At 36.7% G+C, this 25,268-nt stretch overlaps 2 long non-coding RNA genes across 2 annotated transcripts; one reads left to right on the plus strand and one right to left on the minus strand.

Annotated features, from left to right (window-relative positions):
• Positions 1–4,424: 4,424 nt before the first annotated feature.
• On the plus strand, positions 4,425–9,879 carry LOC139362230 (uncharacterized). The gene is made up of 3 exons (XR_011620662.1): positions 4,425–4,614; positions 8,447–8,498; positions 9,772–9,879. It is a non-coding gene; the product is annotated as an uncharacterized lncRNA (long non-coding RNA).
• Positions 9,880–14,855: 4,976 nt separating this feature from the next.
• Positions 14,856–18,279, minus strand: LOC105487870 (uncharacterized). The gene is made up of 3 exons (XR_011620663.1): positions 18,212–18,279; positions 17,389–17,503; positions 14,856–14,983 (listed from the first exon to the last, which is right to left on the minus strand). It is a non-coding gene; the product is annotated as an uncharacterized lncRNA (long non-coding RNA).
• Positions 18,280–25,268: the final 6,989 nt, after the last annotated feature.

The raw sequence follows: 25,268 nt of genomic DNA on the forward strand, positions 1-25,268 counted from the left end.
CCCTTATCTGTTTATGACATGTGAGCCCACCTCCTTCCAGACTCTTACCACCAGGATCTGGCCATTCTCTACAGGATGATTTCTATCTTTGTGTTTACCTATTTACAATATTAATACAGTTAGGCCTTTATCTCTCGTCTCCTGTCTTTCATGATTAAACCTTGATCCCAACATAGACCACATCTGCCTAAATCCAGGACCTTTCCATCTCATCTATTCCTATTAGTGATTTGAATCCTACTAAATATTTCTCCCACCACTCCAGCCTCCACATTCTTATTACATTAAGTGTTAGGTAGCTAAGAAAGAGCTAAATTATATTTCAGATTCCTTCAGAGATTTGTAAAGCCTCCACTAATTGAATAAAGATAATTAAAATAAGTATCTCATAATTAAGAGTATCTGCTGTGTGTTCCAGACACTGCATTAGTCGTTCTAACCTGTTCAGCTATCTAATACTCAAAGTGATCCTGAAAATTTACAGATTCAATAATTATTCATTATATAATCGAACATTGTTTTACAGTATTTGAATGGTTCCTATCAGGCCAATACCTTCCTCTTCGTTAAGTGTTTGGGAGATTTAGGGAAAGTATTCGGTCTTCCGCGACATAGGGAAAAGTGTGACAGGGCCAGAAACTATAGGATGGGTCCTTACTCAAGCCATGAAGCTCAGTAGCAGGCATAAAACTGAGATGGCAGCACAATTCCTAGCCTTTGCCAATACTTCAAGTGAAGAGAAAGAGAAAGTAAAGCTGGGGAAAACTGTCACCCTCTGATACACAGTTACCCAGGGTTTATTCTAAACTCATTAGATACAATGCCTGAAGCAACCTGGCTAATACTAAATCTCTTTATATATAGATTTCCTTACTGGGTGGTACTTTGCCTATTGATGATAGAATCAGAGGATCCATTTCCAGGATGAGAGAGAGTTTAGGTGTCTCTCCTCCAAATAAGACCAGAGAACTGTCCTAAAAAACCAACATTTTCCCTACATATTCCAAACTTTATTTATTTTAGAGCTGTTTTTCCTGAGATGACCTACCCTCATCATTTATTAATAATTGTATGTGTTTTATTAGTAGCAAAACATATCCACTATTTGTTTTAGTTAATAATATATAAAATGTATGTTGCTGGTGATCTCAAGAAGTGAATGTATAAAAAGAGTTTAGAGGAAGGAAAAGAGTAAGTCAGGTTTGTTGTATCTTACATCATTTACAATACAGCTAAATATCTTAAATTATGTCATTTGATTGAATGTTAGTCTGTAAGATCATTATTATACCCACTTTACAGATGAGAATATCTGAAGTTTCTACAAGTTTAAGACATTTTCCAAAAACACATGCATAGCACGCAATTAATTGAATATTTTAGAGTAATGTTTCTAATACTTGAGTAATATGGTTGCTGCCTTCAGGAAAATGAAAATCCAGACTTTCAATACTCCATGTATCCAACTTTTAGAAATACTGCAATCATGTTTAAATGCTGTCATTTAAGTAATTTTTTTGGTGCCAATGTGACTATAAATATAAACAAAAATATTGGCACTAAACTCTTGAGACATGATTCTACTTTGGCATTGTCATTTAATTGACGCTGAAATATTATTATATTATTTTAAATATATTATGGAAGTAAAAGCAGTTTAAAAAATCTTGTTAAAACATACAGGTTCTAGAAAATGTGTTCCAGTTTTTCTAAGGAAGAGTAATTTTGGTTAAGGTTGGGGTCTTGCCCTCCATCGGGCTTAAAGATTCTGTGGTCTCCCTCGAGGCATAAAATTTGGTGGTTCTAAATCATTAATTTTTTATAAAACTATTCTTATTCCAATTTCAGAAGGTTTCCTCTAGTTCTGGTAATTTTCTTATTACTGTCCAGAGTCCAGTCTCTGGAAATTTAATCAATATAATAAGGTGAAATTTTATATTTAAAAATGTCACTGTGAAATGTCTGGAGTTCTCAGCGTGGAGCTTGGGGGCTTGGTTTTTCCTCTTTCAGGTGAAAGTTAAGTAATATTTACTCCCTTGTATTTACTTTTGACACTAACATTCTACATATCCTTCTCTACTGACATATTTAGTGGGGTGGGCGTGCTTCCCTTGGCGTCCAGAATTAAAGGGATCAACATAAATATGACCATAAGTTGAACAGAAGCCAAAGAGCTATTGGTGATTATAGACATGATAATGTAAGTCAAAGGCTGACATGATTCATTTCACCAAGGGGGATTACTCAGAAGTTTAAAGCATGAAGTTAAAAGGAATATTATCTGTGGGCTGCTCTTAAGAAAAACAAGTCACTCCAGGAGAGGAAAGACTGACATTTCAAAAGCCATGAATCCCCAAGAAGTGAGGGAAAGAGGGAGGGAACATAACTGGCATTTACTTACTACTTACTATTATGCTGCTTAATTTTATATTCTAATTAATCTTTAAAGTAGTCTTGTAAGATTGGTATTATGCTCATTTTATGGTGAGGCTCAGGGTATTCCACAGTCAGTGATAGGGCCAGATATGTAATCCACATCTCTCTGTCACTAGAATCCATGAACTTCTCCATGGGTTCCTGTTTTCTTCCTAAGAAGGAATATTCGTATAGGGAATTCATTTGGTACATAATAGGTAGTGATTCTGAGTCCAGCCTTTTTCTTTTGTCTTCAAAATGGCTTTAAAATTGGTACCAATCCCTGGTTTCTTCTATTTTAATGGACATTTTGGTAAATAAAGGATGATAATTCCATTCTGCAGCATTCTCATGAGCCTTGATTCAATGTTTGAATGAACAGCTTTCATAAAGTATCTTCCAACAGAAGTAGATATATACATGAAATTAAATTTCTAGTTATTTATTAAGTCTAATTACATTCCATACCAATTGTTTAAGGGAAGGGAAATTTACAAATTCAGCCTGATCCAATGCAAACGTCTTAATAGAATCCCAAATTTTAACCCCAGCTCTGCCTCTAACTAGTGTGAAATGCTGTCTGTTCTGTTTCCTCATACGAAAACAAAGAGAAGAGATCTTCTTTCCTCCTGTGTATGCAACCTTAGGTCTGAGATTGAAATATAATCTTAGGCAGGGGGAAACACTTTTTTATTTTATATTGGGTTTTATGGAAAGATGAGAATAATATAACACTCGTACATTGTCTTCAAGCTTGTGCATGACAAATCGCATCAAGTAATCCAGTTTCTTCATTGGCTATTGTGTGTGGCTTGGTTATAAGCTCTGAGCCCTCTGCAACGATGCCTTAGCCCATTCTCTAACTGCCTGCCTTTTAGGAAAATATTGGTGATGATAAGAAGGGAAAGAAGGCGAGCTAGAGAGGGAAACTTTATCTCAAAGTCATGCTTTCTTCCTTATAACATCTAGTCTCAGGTAGCGTCATGTTCTGAAAGGCTGGAAGCAACTTCCTATGAATAAAAATAATAATAGTTACAGCTGAGGCAGGCACAATACTAACTTTTACATGGCTAACTAATGTAAGCCTGATAGCACCTTACTCCCTATATTCCCATTTCTTCCCTCACCTTTTTTTTTAATAATAAGGAATGTTTATGCTTACTAGGTAACTTGCATGGTGTTCAAATAACTAGTAAGGGAGAGAACCAAGAACATAGATCCTCATAATTTGAAAATTCACTCTAAAATTATCAAATTCTGTAAAGTGCCAAGCTATATTGCCAGTGTGGGTACTGACTCAGCTTTATAATTTTGCCCTATTTTTATAATAAACATCAATGAATATTTTTAAATCTGCTATTAGCTATCACGTGTATATATGCATGTACTTATTTTATATATGATAACAAAGCATTATGATAATAATTATTCAACGCCATTAATCTCATCTTACATTGGAGGAAACTGAGGCACAAATTATGAGATCTCCCCTAAAGGTATCATAATTTATATTGGGCAGAGTCAAACTCAAAACACAGGTCTGTCTGAAATCTATGACCCATGCCATGGCTTTTCATCAATTTATAACAGACTAGTTAACCACACAGTGACTAATTAATACCTTCCATGCCAGGTTAGTTTTAAGATTTGCATGAAGTGAGTACAACTCAAAGTTGATATATGTAGGAAATTAAATATACAAGTTAAGGTTATTGGTTAGAATGGTCTCTAAGGATTTTTGGTTTCTCACTTAACCATTGAGCCTTTATCCCTAAACCTTAACTCATGCTATTTACCCCTTTTGTTTAAACAATAGACACAGTTATTAACCAATGAACAGGCTGAAGAATTCCAGCTCACTTGACCACTCCTTGCGCCTCTTCAAGCCAAATTGCCTTCAGATCACTGTGCTTTAAAAAGCAGCTGGGATTCCACTGTTGCCCAGAAACATTTTTGACTAGAATCAAGAGACCTGGATTCTCTTATTGGCTCATCTGGTGAAGCAAAAAAGCAACCGTGGCAAGTTGCTTGACATCTCTCACCCTAAGTTGCCTTGTCTGTGGAATCAAAGTTCAAAACAAATGATCTTTAAGCACTCTTATAGTTCTGAGGGTCTATACTCACCCCTGGTCCTCTCCTAGAATACGACTGCTGCTGCCATTCTTCAATTGTTGCTGGAGAAGGGAGAAGGAAGCTGTGGTAAATACTTTTACTGCCCGGCTGCCTCTGGGATCCTAATGAAAATCACAGTGACTCACTCACAAACACTAAAAGGAGCTGCCTTCTCAGTATTTGGTTTCTTGAAGGAGGCACTTCAAGATTTACATACATATTTCCTTCCTTCTGATTAGTTTTTCAGGTCAAGTATTCAGTTTCCAATATTTCCCTCTGCAATCCTTAGGCCTTCCTCATAGCCTTCTTTCCTCTGTCCTGACTCTGTTCTCTTAGTGACACTCTTTACTGTCTCCCCACTTTTTTACAATGTCCTCAGCTTTATCACCATCACCCATACTTCCCACAATGAAGCACTTATCAGGCTGGTTGGCATTTCCACAAAGCCTGTCAAGCCAACTCCCAGTGTTTGTGAGGTCCATTTATGTCACCCAAGCTCTAGATAAGTGGACTGGCTGATGTAATCTCCCACCTGGGACATCCGTGATAGCTTTTTCCACATTTACCACTGAAAATCCTTGGTTCTGTAAAGGCAATGCCTCCATAACTGTAGGACATGATTTATTCAGGGAGAATGAAGATTAGATAAACTCTGTGTCAGTTCACAGAATGAGCCCTCATAGAAAGCAAATAGAAAAGCTGAACTACACATATTTTATTTCTAGACAGAATCCACACCTACATACTTATGTCCTTATTTACCATATTGCCTCCCTGTTCGTTTTCTTCAATAGACAGTTATGGAGAACCTACTACGTGCCAGCCACTGTGTTATGAGCTGAGAATACAAAAATAAGTCACAAGATGCTTCTGTCCTCTCGGGCTTAACGGTTTAGTCTTTCTCTAATATAGCACGTATTACGTTCTAAGTATACAGAGTAGCTTGTGTGTGTGTGTGTGTGTGTGTGTGTGTGTGTGTGCGTGCGCGCGCGCGCACGCGCTTCTCTAATAGATTGTGGGTTTTCAGAAGGGAGTGTCTCTGTCTAAATTATCTCTGATTGCAATGGTTGCAAATAGTTTTTAGTATATAGGAGATGCTTAATAAATATTATGCATCTACAAAAACTTCAGTTGTACAACTGTGTACAAATGTGTACTAACCCCTAATGGCTTTCCAGCCAGTGTAAAATAAGATCCAAATGCCTTGCCACAGTCTACAAGGCTTTCCTTGATCTTTCCTCTGTCTCACCTCGTTCCTACTTTCACTATTACTTACAATGATTCAGCCTCCCTGATGTTATCTTTGCTCCTTAAGAAGGCCAAGTTCTTATGCCCTCAGGATCTTTGCATATGCTATATACCCTCTGCCTGGCATGCTTTATCCCCAGAGCAAGGCATAGTAAGCTCTTTCTGTAATGCTGTTTTCAGTTCAAATGGCTTTCAGCAACCACTCACTCTGGAGTTGACCTTCCCTGCCTGACTGCATAATTCTCTATCTCCTTGCTCCAGTGTATTTTCTTCAGAACACTGATTGTTATAAAAAATAAGCCAGCTGTCGGGCCGGGTGGCTCAAGCCTGTAATCCCAGCACTTTGGGAGGCCGAGACGGGCGGATCACGAGGTCAGGAGATCGAGACCATCCTGGCTAACCCGGTGAAACCCCGTCTCTACTAAAAAAAATACAAAAAACTAGCCGGGCGAGGTGGCGGGCGCCTGTAATCCCAGCTACTCGGGAGGCTGAGGCAGGAGAATGGCGTAAACCCGGGAGGCGGAGCTTGCAGTGAGCTGAGATCCGGCCACTGCATTCCAGCCTGGGCGACAGAGTGAGACTCCGTCTCAAAAAAAAAAAAATAAAAAAAAAAAATAAGCCAGCTGTCTTGAACTTGACAACCTCCCTGGACTTTTGCTCTAAGTGGAAAATTAGACTCAATAAATATTCATTAAAAAAAGAAAAGACCAAAATTATGCTCATTTTGAAACACGTATCAGTCAACAAACAGCTCATGTTATACTTCTTATTTTTTTTGTTTTTTGTTTTTTGACAAAGTTTTGTTCTTTGTCACCTAGACTGGAGTGCAATGGCATGATCTTGGCTCATTGCAACTTCTGCCTTCTGAGTTCAAGTGATTCTCCTGCCTCAGCCTCATGAGTAGCTGGGATTACAGGCACACACCACCATGCCTGGCTAATTTTTTTGTGTGTTTTTAGTAGAGATGGGGTTTCACCATGTTGGCCAGGCTGGTCTCAAACTCCTGACCTTGGATGATCCACCCACCTTGGCCTCCCAAAGTGCTGGGATTACAGGCATGAGCCACCACACCCATCCTTGTCATATTTCTTAGGTAAGAATAAGTGATAGTTGCTGTGGTGTATTACAGATGAAAAAATCATTTTTTACAGCAGGAGGTTATCAATTTTTTACGTGCATACACATACAACGAAAGAGAGAACATCTCTGGCATTAAAAAAAATAATAAATGTTCTGAATTTACAGATGTATGAATCCTGGTTGACTAGGAAATCCATGAATGTGTGTGGAGGGAGGAAGGATGGGAAGTAGGGCTAACTAATGTCACTATTTCAACACATCTTTCTAAAACCATTCTAAGCAGAGGGATTTTTATTTTAAGTAAAATTTAGTAGGTAGGAATTTACCGGATGTTTGGAGAAGAGTATGGTGAAAATAGCAGGTCAGTCAATGTTCATTCAGCTGCATATCTTTTTGAATGCCTTGACTGGAAGCACAAGTCCACTTCTACCTAATACAGCTTTATAGAGAGGAAGATATTAATCATGCAAATAAATACATAGTTTAAAACAGTGAAACTTAACAAGAGTGCATGTATTGGTGGGCCTAACATAGTTTGGGGTCAAGGATAGCTTTGCTAAAAAAACTGAGGGTCAAAGAGAATGCCAAGCTGCAATAACAATATTTTTTTTCCCCGTCCCTTGAGCAGCAAGTGAGTTTACTATATAGTACTTCAGATATCTGGCACTAGTGTGACTCAGCTATTCGCTCCCTATCTGCATCAGTATGTCTGAGAAAGGATCTAAATAACCCAACTAGCCTGATAGACCCTCTGAAAATCAATCATACAGGAATATGTCTTAGGCCAAGCCCCAGACAAGCCCTCATCTTTGGGAGATCTCCTCTAAATCAACTCTGCATGGGTTAGGGTCAGCAGATAGGGGAAATAAACTCTTGTGCATAGGAAAACTCCATGTGGAGGACCATGGGTTAGGCAGTTATTCAGAGAAGGGGGCCTGGGATGACAAGCACTAGGGGGGTGCCCCTCAATATATGTAATCAAAGCTTCATGATCTCACAGACCCAGTGCCAGAAAAGAAGTGATTTTTACAGTGCAGAGGAAAGCACAGACAAATGCCTCCCAAACCAGCTGAAATGGATTTAGAAGATTACCTAGAGGAGAGAGTACTTGAACTAGGTCCCAAAGGGTAAAGAGAGATGATGTAACTCAGATCTAAGAGGGACAGAGAGAGCATCATGATCAAAATCCTGGAAGTATAAGACAACTGAGTTAAAAATTAAAAGAGATAATCATGAAATCACAGATCATTGAAAAGTTCATGGCATAGTGCCTGATGTATTCTAACCTCTCAAATGTCCATTTCTCAATTGATTTATATTTCTGATTAGAAGACAAAAGCCTGCCCATGCTCCCATTCCCTTAATGCATACTAGTAATAATAGTACCACTTTTACCTACAGAATATTGGGGAGAAAGTACAGTCAGTAGCATATATACTACTAGGAAATGAAAAAATTTTATAATAAGTTTACTTGAAAGTCTGACAAGCAGCTAAATATTGCAGTCATCCAAGTATATCCATATTTTATGCCATTGAAATGATGACTGTGACATTCTAGATAACTGTCTTAAGAACCTTTTGCTTTTCAGACTGACTACAGAATTAGAAGGAATATTCTGCTTGGCTCCTTGGAATGAATGGGTAGGTTGACAGATATGTATCTAGGGATAAAACTCCTTTAGAATTTTGAATATAAAACATTTGTTTGCAGGAATAGAAGAAAAGTGAAAATATGACACACCCCTGGCTCTTTCTTCCTTCTTTTCCTTCCTTCCTTCCTTCTTTTCCTTCCTTCTTCCTTCCTTCCTTCCTTCCTCCCTCTCTCCCTCCCTCTTTCTCCCTCGCTTCCCTTTCCTCCTTCCTTCTTTCCTTCCTTCCTTCCTTCCTTCCTTCCTTCCTTCCTTCCTTCCTTCCTTCCTTCCTTCCTTTCTTTCTTTCTTTCTTTCTTTCTTTCTTTCTTTCTTTCTTTCTTTCTTTCTTTCTTTCTTTCTTTCTTTCTTTCTCTTCCTTTCTTCCTTTCTCTCTTCCTTTTTTCCTTTCATTTTAATTTTTTTGACATGGCATCAGTCCGTTGCCTAGGCTGTAGTGCAGTGGTACAAGTATGGATCACTGCAGCCTCTACCTCCTGGGCTCAAGTGATTCCTCCTTCCTAATTTTCCTGGGTAGCCAAGACCCACAGGCATGTACCACCATACTCAACTAATTTATTTTAAATTTTTGTAGAGATGAGGTCTTGCCATGTTATCCAGGCTGGTTTTAAATTCCTGGGCGCAAGAAATCCCTTCACCTCAGCCTCCCAAAGTACTGGGACTACAAGTGTGAGCCACCATACCTGGACACCTACCTATTTCTCATCTGTTATGTATTTGTCAGAACTTAACAGTAAGACAGCAACAGTTAGCTAGCTAATGGAGAGTAGAGACAAATGGCCCCAGCTCTGTGCATAGTAGTTCCAGAATTGTGCAGCCAGAAAAAAATACAGAATGTCCTGTTAAATTGGAAGTTCAGATAAACAATAAATACATTTTTAGTTTGCCTATGTCCCATGCAATATTTGGGAGTTTTATATATATATATATACACACACACTAAAGTTGTATTTTTGTGTACTTGAAATTTAAATTTAACTAGATATTCTCTACTTGTATTTGCTAAATCTTGCATCTTTTTACTGGGATTAATATTAATGGACTGAAAAATGACACGTTAACCCAAACAAGTGTTAATACTGTGTTCATTAAAATAATATTTCTTGAATGACTTAAGTTTCAACAAGTACAAACTAACTCCTTGAGGTCTTCATTTGGTAATGCATAAATGATTCCTCTGGCTATCATAAAGGAGGTGTACTTAAATGGACAAATAAATCCATGTGCAAAATCAATTTCCTCTTTCTCTCTTTCTTTCTCTCCAGCAATGAATTTGAAAGGAAAAGAGAAATGGAGGAAGAACATGAAGAACAAAATTATATGTATAGTTGAAAAACTCACTTGGCAACATGGATAATTGAGATGGTTTAATTTCCCTTAATGACTAAACTGTGATAGAAATCTCATGATGATAGTGAAAGTAGAGGTAGTATTAAAAATCCCCTCTCTCTACATTATCCATGCAATATGATTTTTAAAATGCTTTTGTTTCTTGACAGAAAAAGGAAACACTCAGACCAATTTGCCATTCAACATTATGGATCGTACACTGGCAAAAATATGTCCATTTGCCCAGTAGACAGCAACCATTTAAATCAAATTAATTTAATTATTAAACATACAAAAATGTGAATTGTTGTAAAGGAAAATGGCAAGTGATGGACAGCAAGCAGCATCAACAAAATGACATTATGTTAAAATATACTTAAGGGAAATTCAGGCTCTGAAAACATTGTTTTAATAATTCACAAGATATTGAAAGAAGCTAAACTATTTCTTACTGAGGCAGAGATTGATCTACTTGGTTTAAGTCACAGGTGATAGCCTTAGTGTTTTGAATAGTGTTGTCACCTGCTTTTATAGATTTAATGACCATCTTATATGCACAAGACATAGATCTAATTGTCCAACCCTTGAGAAAAGTTTACTTCCAACTCATGATATAGATCTTTTTTTTTTTTTTTTTACTTGAGGAAATATACTTCAATCTTAAAGGATCTTTGCGACATTTCAATCCCAGTCAAAACAATCCTCTTATAGAGTTTTACGTCTTGCCACACATATTCCAGAGCCAGGTAAAAGATTCTACCCAATTCCAAGGTGATACAACACCATGATTGTGGATATTTGTAATTACTTCATGTTTCAGTCAGGATTCTCCAGAGAAACAAAATTAATATATATTCATTTTGGAAATTGGCTCTTGTGATCATGGAGATTGAAAAGTTTCTTGATCTCTCATCTACCGCTAGAGAAACAGGAAGCCCTGAGGTCTAATTCAGTCTGAGTCCAAAAGCCTGACCCAGGGGAGCTGACGGTGAAACTCCCAGTCTGAATCCAAAGGCCTGCAAATCTGGACCAATGGTGTAAGGCCTGGAGTGTAAAGGCCTGAAAACCAGAACGTTGATGTTTGAGGGCAGTAAAAGATGGATGTCCCAGTTAAGAAGTGGTAGAAAGAGAGGGAGTTCACCCTTCCTCAGTCTCGTTGATCTTTGTGGACCCTCAGTGGATTGGATGATGTTCACCCACATTGTGGAGGGTGATATTCTCCCCGCAGCTGACTCAAATGCTGATCCCTTCTGGAAACACCCTCACACACCCAGAAGTCATCTTTTACCAGCCCTATGGGCATCTTAGGGGCCAATCAACTTGACACATCAGATTTACCATCACATTTAAGCTTTTGCATATCATTTGTAGAAGGAACTAGAAATTCCAATTATATAGGGTTAAAAAGGATAAAAAGCACCCCTCACAATCACTCACTAATTAAACTGAAAGTAAAAGGCCTCTTCCCTTTTTCTTTCAGCAATTTCAACACATTTTCGATTAAAAAGCTCCCATGACAACACAGACAAAAATATATATGTGACATATATAGATATATATGTCAACATAGAAAAGAAAAAATACACACACACACACACACACACACACACACACACACACACAGCCTTGCATCACATTTTGATGTTTCACTCAATGAGAAATTGCATATACAATGGTGGTCCCGCAAGATTAAAATACCATATTTTTACATACCTTTTCTATGTTTATATATGCTTAAATACAAAAATACTTCCCATCATGTTACAATTGCCTAGAATATTCAGTACAGTAATATTCTGCACAGTTTTGTAGTTTAGGAGCAACCAGGCAAGACCATGAATCCTAGGTATGTCCTAGGCTACACAGCTTGGTTTTGCTTATTACACTCTGTGATGTTCACAAAATGATAAAATCACCTAACAACACATTTCTCAGAATGTATCTCCGTCATTAAGCAACACGTGGCTATCTATTCTCTATATATTTTACATATAAGTACATTTATATCTCTCTGAAGGATGGGGATAGAAATTTCATTTCACTACTTTGTTGATGAAAAGGGTCAAACTCTGTAAAGTATATATAAGAGGTTTATTCTGAGCCAAATATGAGTGACCTTGGCCTGAGGCACAGTCTCAAGAGGTCCTGAGAACATGTGCCCTAGGTGATTGGGTTACAACCTGGTTTTATACATTTTTTTTCTTTTCTTTTTTTTTTTTGAGGTGGAATCTCCCACTGTCACCCAGGCTGAAGTGCAGTGGTGCCGTCCCGGCTCACTGCAAGCTCTGTCTCCCAGGTTCACGCCATTCTCCTGCCTCAGCCTCCTGAGTAGCTGGGAGCACAGGCGCCTGCCACCACACCTGGCTACTTTTTATTTTATTTTATTTTACTTTTTTTGTATTTTTAGTAGAGACGGGGTTTCACTGTGTTAGCCAGGATGTTGTCAATCTCCTGACCTCATGATCCGCCCGCCTTGGCCTCCCAAAGTGCTGGGATTACAGGCCCGAGCCACCACGCCTCCCCAGTTTTGTACATTTTAGGGAGACAAAAGACATCAATCAATACATGTAGGTTGTACATTGTTTCTGTCTGGAAAGGTGGGACAACTTGAAGTAGTGGCAGGGAGAGAAGGTGCTTGAAAGTCACATGGTTGGTAATTGTTTGAAAGAGTTAAGTTATTATCTAAAGACAGAAATCAATAGAAAGGAGTGTCTGGGTTAAGAGATAAGAGGTGGTAGAGACCAAGGTTCTTATTATGTAGATGGAATTCCATAGGTGCCCACCCTTAGAAGCAGTAGATGGCAAATGTTTCCTATTCACACCTTTGAAAGGTGCTAGACTCTCAGCTAATCTTTTCAGGATAAAAAAAGACCTGGAAGGCTGGGCATGGTCACTCATACCTGTAATCCCAGCACTTTGGGAGGCCAAGGCGGGTGGATCACCTGAGGTCAAGAGTTTGAGACCAGCCTGGCCAACATGATGAAAGCCTATCCCTACTAAAATTACAAAAAGTAGCCAGGTATGGTGGCCCATGCCTGTAATCTCAGCTACTTGGGAGGCTGAGGCAGGAGACTCACTTGAACCTGGGAGGCAGAGGTTGCAGTGAGCCGAGATTGCGCCATTGCACTCCAGCCTTTGCAAAAAGAGTGAAACTGTGTCTTAAAAAAAAAAAAAAACAACAACAAAAAAAAACCACCTGGAAAGGGAAAATGATTCTCTACAAAATGTAAATTTCTCCCACCAGAGAAAGCTTTGCTGGGCCATTTTAAAATATGTCAAATAAATATATTTGGTGGTAAAATATTTTGATTTCTTCCAGGGTCTGCTACCTGTCATGTGATACTATACTAGAGTCAGGTTGGAATTTGGTATTTTATTGCTACAGAGTCTGTTCTGCCAGTATTGATGATACTGATGTGTTAGGAGAGGTCTCTAAATGCTGATGGGACCTCAACACCAGCTGGTGTCCAGGATCTTGACACCGTTGCATGAAGGAATTCAAGGATGAGTTGTAAAACAGTTAAAGTACAAAGATTTATTGCAAAGAGAAAACTACACACTCAAGAAAGGAGAGTGCAGATATACTTGAGCGGTTTTGCAATGCAGCTTGAGGTCTCTACCTTTATGAGTTACCTTAACCCAGGGGTGGGATATTCATAAATATTCCTGGAAAGAGGTGAAGATTTCCCAGAACTGTGATGCCACCCATTTTAAAACCAAATATGGGTTTTCCAGGAACAGTCATGGAGCTGGTGGTCAGATTATTTAGTATGTTAATGAGCATATGATGAGGTCATAGGTGAAACCTAGGTCAAATCCAGTGCCATGTTGCGTCCAGTCTGTCTTGGCCAGCTTGACCCACACTCTGTGGGCTCTTAGCCCCTAGTTTATGCAGCTATTTCAACAGTTTCCTTTTGCTAGTCATGTGAAACTGCTGCCTGAAATATTCTATTCTCCTGTGACCACCCTGTATTATTTCTCTCTTATTAAGATCTCTGTTTTAATGTTAATCCTGGTCAGTTGTGCCTGAATTCTAAAGAGAGGGGAGTGTAGTGAGGCATGTCGAATTCCCCCCTTCCCATTAAGATCTGTACTACTTTTTCAGGTTTCCTTGTCATCCCTGTGACTGAGAAGAAAAGTCCATTTAGTTAGTTGGGGAGCTTAGAATTTTGTTTTTGTTTTACAACATGTATCCAAATGAGTACGCCCACTTCTCTTTTATATATAAATGCATAGTACCCAATATTGGAAAGCTAGTAAAGTCTGCCACTAGGTAAGATCTGGACAGTATTAACTTTCAAAGCACTAGCTTTGCTACAGAAATGGAAAATACTGCTCAAAGATTGCAGAAACATATATTATATGCACATAAAATGAAGTTTTCTAAAGCAATAGGCATGCCATAAGAAATGGATTTATGGACAGTGCATTAAACTATGAAATCATTTTTGACAGAAATATAAATCAACTTAAGAAAGCCCGAAGTTCATGAATCAAATAAGGAGAGGGCTTTTGAGAAAGCATCAAGACTAGATAAGTACTAAAAGTACCGAGGTTAACTGTATAAACATTATGAAAACAAAATTTAGCCAAGGGAATAGAAGGGAAGTAGCAAAAATACTTCAAAGCATGCCTTATTTTCATGAAAAAACAATGCTATGATTAGCATCAGTTTTCTACCCTCGAGGTACTTTTTTTTTTTTTTCTTTTGCGGAATTCTTTGTACATTATTCATATTCCTAACCAAAAGAGTTAAGCTGGCTTCAAACTGATTGGTAGTTATAAGGCAACCACATTGTTTTGATGCTGCTTTTATGTTCATTTCAATAAAATTGCCTAAAAGGAACATGAACAGCCAATGCACAAAAGAAATACAAATAAAAAATACAGGCATAAACAACTGTTTAAGCTTACTAGTAATCAACAAAGTGGGATTAAAACAACAATGGGATACTATTTTTATACACCAATTAATTAAGATTTTAAAAATAAAAATGCTAAAATTTGCTGAGAATGACAAGCAGTTTAATAAGATATTGGTGTAAATAAAAATAGGTACACATTTTCTGAAACTCTATTTGGCATGTATATAAGAATTTTAAAATGTTTGTACTCTTCAATCCAGCATTTCCGGCTCCAAGAAACAGTCTGAAAGAAATAATAAGAAATAGTAAAAACATTTGAAAATTATAATATATAAAGTATACATAATGTATAAATTATATATACATTTGTTCACTTCAATTATTTATTACAATGAATAACAGAAAATAACTTGAGTGTGCACCCATATGGGAAAGTTTAAATACATTTTGTTAAATGAATCAATGTCACATTATGTAGTTTTTCAAAGAGTATTTACAGGCTAAGGGACATGCATATAAGATAATGTTAAATTTAAAAAAAAAGATAATAGAACCTAAAGTTTTATATTCCAAGTTATTCCAATGTTCAGACATATGGGTGTGCATCTGATGTGTGTGTGTTTGTGTTTATGGAGCTGTGCATCTGTGTTTGCTACATTCACAGTTAACACATCAAGAAAACACTAAAAAAGAATATACCACATATGAACAAAGCTTATCTATGGGGTTGTAACAGTATTTGTATTTTAATAACATTTTGTCTTTCATATTCTTCACATTGTCTACATCAATTTATGATAAAATATATTTTTTTGAGAGGCTGAGGCAGATGGATCACAAGATCAGGAGATCGAGACCATCCTGGCTAACACGGTGAAACCCCATTGCTACTAAAAATACAAAAAATTAGCAGGGGTGGTGGTGGGTGCCTGTAGTCCCAGCTACTTGGGAGGCTGAGGCAAGGGAATGGCATGAACCCGGGAGGCGGAGCTTGCGGTGAGTGGAGATTGTACCACTGCACTCCAGCCTGGGCGACAGAGCAAGACTTCATCTCAAAAAAAAAAAAAAAAAATATATATATATATATATGTGTGTGTGTGTGTGTGTGTGTGTGTGTGTATGTGTGTATATATATATGTATATTTTAAGTGGTCGAACAGATTGATATTGTAATTTCATGTAACAAACGTCTACTTTTATCTCCCAAATTAAAATGAAACCCAGTATTTTAAATGACAAATCATCAGGAATCTGAAAAAGTTGTAATTAAATGTTTCCTTCCTTTACTTTGGATCTCCCACCCCAAAATAAAGGTTGACAATTAACAGTTTTTCTCATAATTTTATAAGGATTTAAGTTTTATATTAGTTTCCCTAAGATAAAATATTAACATAGTCACATAAAGGTGTACAATTGAGTTGTTATATACTCTCATTTTTAGAAAGCACATCTTTTTGGAGTTAAGCTTCAAAATATGCATTTTGTAAATTTTAGATGTTATAAACCCTTTGAAACTATAAACGCTATATGTTTGTATAAGTTACATAGAAGCCAAATCATGTGACTTGTATCTATATATATATATATATATATATATATATATATTTTTTTTTTTTTTTTTTTTTTTTTTTTTTGAGACGGAGTCTCGCTCTGCCGCCCAGGCTGGAGTGCAGTGGCCGGATCTCAGCTCACTGCAAGCTCCGCCTCCCGGGTTTACGCCATTCTCCTGCCTCCGCCTCCCGAGTAGCTGGGACTACAGGCGCCGCCACCGCGCCCGGCTAGTTTTTTGTATTTTTTAGTAGAGACGGGGTTTCACCGGGTTAGCCAGGATGGTCTCGATCTCCTGACCTCGTGATCCGCCCGTCTCGGCCTCCCAAAGTGCTGGGATTACAGGCTTGAGCCACCGCGCCCGGCGTATCTATATTAAAAACAATAATTTGATTGTTTCTTTTTATTTGAATCTCATCAATTGTTTACTTTTAAGGATAAAATATATAATTTTTTTCTGTAATATTTTAGAGATTAATTTACATGAATAACTATCTGAATTTATCCAAAACAGCAATTAAGATAAATACAAATAAAATTAATTTTAATCGAATTTTCTGATATAACAAAATCAAAAGAGTCCAATATTTTCTGTGGATAATGAGTTCAAAAGTTTACTTTTTTGTTTGTTTGTTTGTTTATTTGTAAGGAATTTGGTACCTATCTGCAGTTCAACCCATTTCAAAGTCACATTTAACTTTAGCTTGAGGCTATCACTATGTTTCAAAATTGTGCATTTTACAGGAATCTGTAAATCTGAGGTCTGTGAAAATCTGTGAAATGGTTAAAATCTCAGTCTAGACTCAAAATAATGTAGACTTGGTATTTGAAACTCAACTCTCCATTTAAAATGGTATAAACTTTCACAAGTTCGTAAACCTAAAATTCCAAATCTTCATCTACAAAACAGGACCAAAAATATACCTACTTCATTAGACTGTTGAAAGATATAGTGAGGTGATATATGTAAAGTTTTTATCCTTGTACTTAGAACTTCCCTAAGCACTCAATTAATTCTACCCATTATTGTATGTTGGGGGAAAAAAAAAAAACAACTCTGGAATCATTGGTGCCTAAATGCCTGGCATTACACTCAGAATGAGTTTCTTTCAAAAATGTTTCCTCTTAGCAAACACCTACCTAAACTTTTGTCCTTTCATACTACATATGAACATTTAATCACTCTCCTAGGATTAGCCGAACAACTCAAACACAGATCTGATCATTCAGGAGTCAAGTGTTCAATGAGTTCTACCTGTAAAACAAGAGAAATATATTTCAGTACCTTCCCACCTATTTAATTTTTTTCTCCAGACTTCTAAAATCTTATTTCAAATAGTAAACAAAACAAACAAATAAATGAGAAAAACAAGTCATTGTTGGGAGAGACGTCTGATTTTTTTTTTTTTTTTTTTTAATGTGGCACAGTAGCTTACTCTGATTTAATTTTTCTTAAATGCCGCCATCTAGTGTTCACTAATTTAGCTTTTATTACTTACCATAAAAAGATATTGTTAATGTGGAAGTAATGTTCCCCAGTTTCCCAGAGGCAAATAGCATCGAGTCAATTTGTTTCAAGTTTCTACGTCTTTCTAAAAATACTTCCTATATCTGAAATAACACAATAATGTTGAAATAAGAACAATCACAGTAGTAAGCTGAAGGACTATAAACATGGTTTACCTTGTGAAATACAGACATACTGTATTTTATTATAGTTCTAGTTCTCCTCTCTCTCTCTCCTCCCTATCTCTTTCTGCAAGAATTCTTTAGAAGTGCTTCTCTTATAAACTCATTGACCAAAAAAAAAAAAAAAAAAAAGCCCAGTTATAAGATGGGCAAAGGACCTGGATAAGCATTTCTCCAGAAAGACATACAAACAGCCAGCAGGTATATCAGAAGATGCTCAATACTGCTCATCATCAAGGAATGCAAATAAAAAACACAATAAAATATCACCAACCTCTTAGGATGCTATTATAAAAACAGACAAAAAAGATAACAGTTGTTGGTGGCTATGTGGAGAAAAAGGAACCTTTGTAGACTGTGGTGAGAATGTAAAACAGTGCAGTCTCTATGGAAACCAGTATGAAGGTTCCTCAAAAAATTAAAAATAGAACTAGGGTATGACCCAGGAATCCCAATCCCACTTCTGGGTAGATGTTCAAAAGAACTGAAATTAGGATCTCAAAGAGATATCTGCACTTCATGTCCATTGTAGCATTAAACAAAATAGCCAAGATAAACTGAAATGTTCACTGACAAATGAATAAAGAAAATATGGTATAAACACAAAATAAAATATTATGCAACCTTAAAAAAGACAGAAATCCTACCATTCACAACAAAATGGATGGACCTGAAAGACGTTCTGCTAAGTGAAATAAGTTAGCCTCAGAAGGACAAATGCTGCATCTAAAATAGTCACACTGGCCAGGCGCAGTGGCTCACACCTGTAATCCTAGCACTTTGGAAGGCTGAGGCGGGTGGATCATTTGAGGTCAGGAGTTCGAAACCAGCCTAACCAACATGGCAAAACCTTGTTTCTACTAAAAATACAAAAAAATTAGCCAGGTGTGGTGATGGATACCCGTAATCCCAGCTAAATTAGCGAGGCATGGTGGTGGATGCCCATAATCCCAGCTACTTGGGAGGCTGAGGCAAGAGAATCGCTTGAATCTGGGAGGTGGAGGTTGCGGTGAGCTGAGATTGAGCCACGGCACTCCAGCCTGGGCAACAGGGCATGACTCCATCTCCAAATAATAATGGTAATAATAATAATGAAATACTCACACTTATAGAGGTAGACAATAGAATGGTGGTTACCAGGGAGTGAACGGAGGGGAATATGAGGAGCTGTTGTTCAATGGGTATAAAGTTAAAGTTATATAAGTTCTAGAGATCTGCTGAACTACATAGTTCCTATATTAAACAATAAAGTATCATGCACTTAGAAATGGCTAAGAGGGTAAATCTCATGTTAAGTGTTCAATACAAACAAACCAATGAAAAGCAAAGCGACATAAGAAAACTTTTAGAGGTGATGGGTACGTTTGTCACCTTGATTGTGGTGAAGGTAACAGGAATATAAACATGTCTAATTATATATTAATTATATGCAGTTTGGGTGTGCCGATTCTATTCCAGTAAAGCTGGGGGGAAAAAAGTTATCAGTTATGGTTGGACACTCTCTGTGAATTGTGCCAAACTCATTTAATTGCATAATTTCAAATGGCGAACTTTATGGTTTGTGAATTATATTAATAAATAAACTTATCCAAGTGAATAAAGAGAAAAATAACTATTTTGCTCTCCATTGCATCTCAGGCTTCTAGCATAGTGCTTGCCACATAGTTGAAGATCCATTAGATGGGTCTTGTTTAATAAAATACCTAATGTTTATATGCCAGGGTGTTCTAAGCCATTCTTTTTTTGTTGTTTTTTGAGATGGAGTCTCGCTCTGTCACCCAGGCTGGAGTGCTGTGGCGCCATCTCGGCTCACTGCAAGCTCCGCCTCCCGGGTTCCCGCCATTCTCCTGCCTCAGCCTCCCAAGTAGCTGGGACTACAGGTGCCCGCCACCACGCCCGGCTAATTTTTTTGTATTTTTAGTAGAGACGGGGTTTCACCGTGTTAGTCAGGATGGTCTCGATCTCCTGCCCTTGTGATCCGCCCGTCTTGGCCTCCCAAAGTGCTGGGATTACAGGCTTGAGCCACTGCGCCCGGCCTTTTTTTTTTTTTTTTTTTTTTTTTTTTTTTTTTTTTTTTTTGAGATAGAGTCTTGCTCTGTCAACCAGGCTGGAGTGCAATGGCACAATCACGGCTCACTGCAACCTCTGCCTCCCTGGTTCAAGTGATTCTCCTGCCTCAGCCTTCCCAGTGGCTGGGATTACAGGCGTGCCACCACTCCTGGCTAATTTTTGTATTTTTAATAGAGACAGGGTTTCACCATGTTGGTGAGGCTGGTCTCGAACTCCTGACCTCGTGATCCATGCGCCTCGGCCTCCCAAAGTACTGGTATTACAGGCGTGAGCCACCGCACCCGGCCTAAGCAATTGTTAAATGTTATCTCATTTAATTGATGAAAACTCTGAGGAAGGTTCTATAACTGTTTCCTTACAGATAAGAAAACTGCACTCGGAAAATTTGGTAAATTTCCCATGAATATACACTTGTTAAATGGTCAGGTCAAGATTTGAAGTCAGTAGTCTGACTCGAGTTCTCATTGTCAACCATTACCGGGGCTGACAATTATCAAAATTTCAAAAGTAAAACATCAAATTCACAAAAAAACTTTTGGATCCCAGAGTGCCTGCAACTCTGCACACATTGACTGAAAAAATGAGAATTAAGTAAACATGTTTTGAATCATTTTTCCTCTTTAGAAGACAGCATCATTTCTAAAGAATTTAAAACGTGAAACTGAACTGAAGGTAATTGAAACGTGTCATTACTGATCCATAAAATAAAAAACATACAATATCTTGCTCTGTCTCCAAAAAATAAATGCTTATTAATAAATTAACTGTTCAATTTAGCCTTTTTAAATTGAATTATTCCCTCCAACAAAAACTGAATGCAAAAATACGACAACTTAACTGCAGAGATGCTTTGCTTATTTAAATTGGTGATTTGGTAGTGTCTTTTTTTTTTTTTTTTTTTTTTGACAGAGTTTCACTCTTGTTGCCCAGGCTGGAGTGCAAAGGGGAGGGATCTGGGCTCACTGCAACCTCCGCCTACCAGGTTCAAGTGATCCTCCTGCCTCAGCCTCCCTCATAGCTGGGATTACAGGCATGTGCTACCACACCTGGCTAATTTTGTATTTTCAGAAGAGATGCTGTTTCTCTATGTTGTTCAGGCTGGTCTTGAACTCCTGACCTCAGGTAATCTGCTTGTCTCGACCTCTCAAAGTGGTGGGATTACAGGTGTGAGCCACCGCGCCCGGCCAAACTGCCTTCTAAGCTTAGGACATTATTTCAAGTTGGAAACCTTTCGTGAGGTTCATTGACAGGCCACACATTCATCAGTTTCATACCACGAACACCTACCCTAATGACAGAGGGAAAATTGTACATATTTTGTCCTAGAAATCAAGCAAATATTCATTGTTAGGTTACCAAACTCATTTCCAAAACAGAAGTCCCAGAGAATGGTGCAATGATACCAATCCCTTCTCACCAGGACACTGTCAACAGGGTATACAATTTCCTATAGAATCGGGAGTATCTACAATATCATCACCTAACATAAATTTAAGTAATTGCCATGATTAATGATAGATTAGGGTTAGGTCTGTATTTTTTTAAAAAAGGAAAACATTTTATTTTAATATTTATTTGTGAACATGCTTATGAGAGTTATAATAAAAATGAGTTTAAATACCAGGGCTGAAAATTATATTAATAATTAGGAGTGTTCAAAAGCATTCTAAGGGTAATGTTGCATTATTTTGTGTTTAACTCAGAGAAATACAAAATGCTACAGTGTCCTTAAAAAAAGCCATGCAAAGCTTTAAGAAAATGGTGGCTGTAGAATATTAGGAGCTTTGTTGAAATCCAAGTGCCATTTATAAATCCAAGACAAGAACCTAAAAATCCATCTCAATACAATGAACTTTTTGCTACATGGAAAAGTAGCATCCTTTCTAAACTATACTCAGAATAAAGTATTGCTGAAAACAAATATTGAAGGGACAGAAGTGATGGATTTAAAGTCATAGATCCTATCATAATGCAACACAGTTAAGTAGCCATAACTTATTTATCCATCATTCTTGGGATTCTTTATTCAACACGTATCGAGTAAGACCTCGCGATCTTACACAAATAGGCTAAAATCTAAACAGCAGCCGCCCCTTGTACCTTCTGCAGCTAAACGCACCGAATGTTAAAGCAGTATATGTGTGACAAGGCAGTAGGGTGACTATAGTCAATGAGAACTTGTGTATTTTAAAATACCTTAAAAGAGTGTAATTGGATTGTTTGTAACTCAATAATGGAGAATGGGGTATCCATTCCCTCAATCAATAAATGTTTGAGAGGATGGATACCCCATTCTCCTTGATGTGCTTATTTTACATTGCATGCCTGTATCAAAACAGTTCATGTGCCCGGGAAATATATACACCTACTATGTACCAACAAAAATTTGAAAACATAATTTAAAACTTAAAAAAAAGGTGTCAGGGCTCTTTGTGTTTTTGTTCCTGTACTTATTTCTAGATCCATTAAAGCAATTTATTAGTCTGTTGTTGTTTATCTGTATATTTTCCTTAGTAAACTGTAACTCACTTTGGCCATAATAGATCCTTGAAACATATTTATTAACAAATAAGAACCTAATTCTTTGAGAAATAGTCTATTTCTTCCTCGCTGCCATCCTCTCTTTCTTCCTTCCATTCCATTAGGAAAACATCTATTGCCTCTAGTTCCTCCTATATATTTTTCAGAAAAGGAAATAAATATAAATAAAATAATATAAAAACTATTGGTCATTTTTTTCAGTGTAGAAATAAAACATATTTAAACGTGGCATGTGTTTAAGTCATTTACTCGATGCCACTGTCTTGAAAATGTGCTTAAGAAGAGCCTATTTTTGCTTCACTCTTACGGAGTTTAGGAACTAAATTACCCAAATATATTATATATATTCCCCTAAATTGTTCATGCAATAAACATTTTACATTTTTGTTTACCAAGTCTATAAATCTATATACTGCATATTATTTGTAGTGGAACAGATTCGGGAGACCTCATTTTGTAGTGTTACCAAACAATATTAAAAATATAAATGAAAATTCAAAATTAAACATTTTCTCTAAGGCAACTTCCAAGACCAAAGCAAAGATTTTGTATATTATAGTTCTCAGGCAATTTGCTAATTAAAACCTGCTACGAAAACAAGCATTTTTTAAATGTCTGTGGTTCTAATCTTTCATTTTATAATCTGAGGGAAACAATTTTAATAAGAATTACTGAGTACCTTTTAACATTCTCTTTAGGCATAAAGAAATGAAGAGATACCTGAAACAATACTTTAATATCTTATGTTTTTCCAAATATATTCAGAAAGCAAAATGTTTTTAAAGTCTAAGTTGTATTTGACATGGGTGGGATTTACAGTCATATGAAGTGCATAATTATAGAGGAATCACTACATAAAAATAATGCAGCTGGAGAGAGAATCAAATACAATGGAAGTAGGATATTCTATGGAATTTCAAGCATGATATCATTTGGGTTGAGTTTTTACCAAGCAAAATATTTTCAAGTTTATATTACTGCAGAATAAAATACCCATATTTAATATTATATGATGTATGTGGGTTTAAAAAAAACTTATGTCCACATAAAATTATTTATGTACACACATAAATACATATAGATATACACAAAAATATGTGTGTATATTTGTAATATTTTATTTATCTGATGCTCCATTTTATTTTATACCAAGGTCTGTTACATTTCCTACAGTGACATCACCATCCCATTCCTGTAACATTCAGATGACTCTGAATAGAAATATTGAGATTCTAGAGGGAGCGAGTAAGTTCTATCTGGAGTTGGAGGACAAAGGTTAATACTGTGAGAAGCCGTATATACCCCCTCCTAACCATGCTGCATTCCTACTTTATTTATGTATTCAATAAATTGATTAGTGACCAGTACTTTTCCATACAGTACAAGTAGTAGAGTATGAATTCATGATAAAAATGTTTTGGCTTTTACTCTGAGTGAGACGACATGCCTTTGGAGGATTTTAAACAAAAGACTGACATGATTCGATTTCTGTTTTGAAAGGGTCACTGACTGCTGTGTGAAAAAGAGAATGTGGGCTCACCAGAATAAATGCAAGGACACTGGTTACGAGACCACTGAAATAATACAAGCAAATGTGATACTGCCCTGAAATAAGATGGTAGTAACTATAGCTGACAGTTCTATTTCTAAAAAGGAATACTTTTAACTAACCTATAATTACTTACTTAGTTAAAACCATACAAAGTATTCGATCAACCAGCCCTGAAGTCGAAACATGACAACGTAATCTTAATAAAAGAAAACTAGTGAGCAATAAAACTCATTTATTATTTTAAATACAAATACAAGTTGAGTCCTCATGTCCTTGAAATAATAGGAAAACAATAAAAATGTAGAAAATTATCCTGATGTACAAAGTGCTCAATTTTAGGGTATTAATCCCTGTAATTCACTACTGCAGTTACGAGAAAAAAAATACATCTAGTTGAATGCATAAAATATTTGATGAAGCATATCATCCATTCCTCAATAATATAAAATTTAGTAAAATAAGAAAAAAATTATATTTCCTCATTCAAAAGAAGATAATCAATTTAAAATCTTTAAAACTAAGATAATTATGTCATGCTATAAAGATACATTATTCTCATACTCAAGGATAAAAGGATACTCATCGTCATTACTAGTATTTGACTGTTTTGTGAACTTGTAGTTAATACTTCAAAATTAGAATGTAAGTAGAGGAATATGCTTGCCATATATCACAAGCTTCTTAAGAAATAGAAATTACGGCAAATTAATAATTGATAGAAAATATTTGCAAATTTACAAATTAATTACTCAGTGTATTATTCCAGCCTGATGCTGCTATGAGCAAATACTTGAGACAGGGTAATTTATAGAGAAAAGAGGTTTAATTGACTCAGTTCCGCATGGCTGGGGAGGCCTCAGGAAACTTACAATCATGATGGAAGGCACCTTTTTGCGGAGAGACAGAAGAGAGAATGAGAGCAGAGTGAAGGGGGAAGCCCCTTATAAAACCATGAGCTCTTACTCACTATCAATAGAACAGCATGGGAGAAATCACCCCCATGATTCAGTTATCTCCACATGGCCCCACCATTGACATTTGGGGATTATTACAATTCAAGGTGAGATTTGGATGGGAACACAGAGCCAAATCAAATTACATAGTTACAATAATATATAAATTAGAAAATGAATAATTGTTTAATAATATGAAAATTGCTAAACTTCTG

This window comes from Macaca nemestrina, chromosome 3 (assembly GCF_043159975.1).
Source record: "Macaca nemestrina isolate mMacNem1 chromosome 3, mMacNem.hap1, whole genome shotgun sequence".
In the NCBI taxonomy this organism is placed as follows: Eukaryota; Metazoa; Chordata; class Mammalia; order Primates; family Cercopithecidae; genus Macaca; species Macaca nemestrina.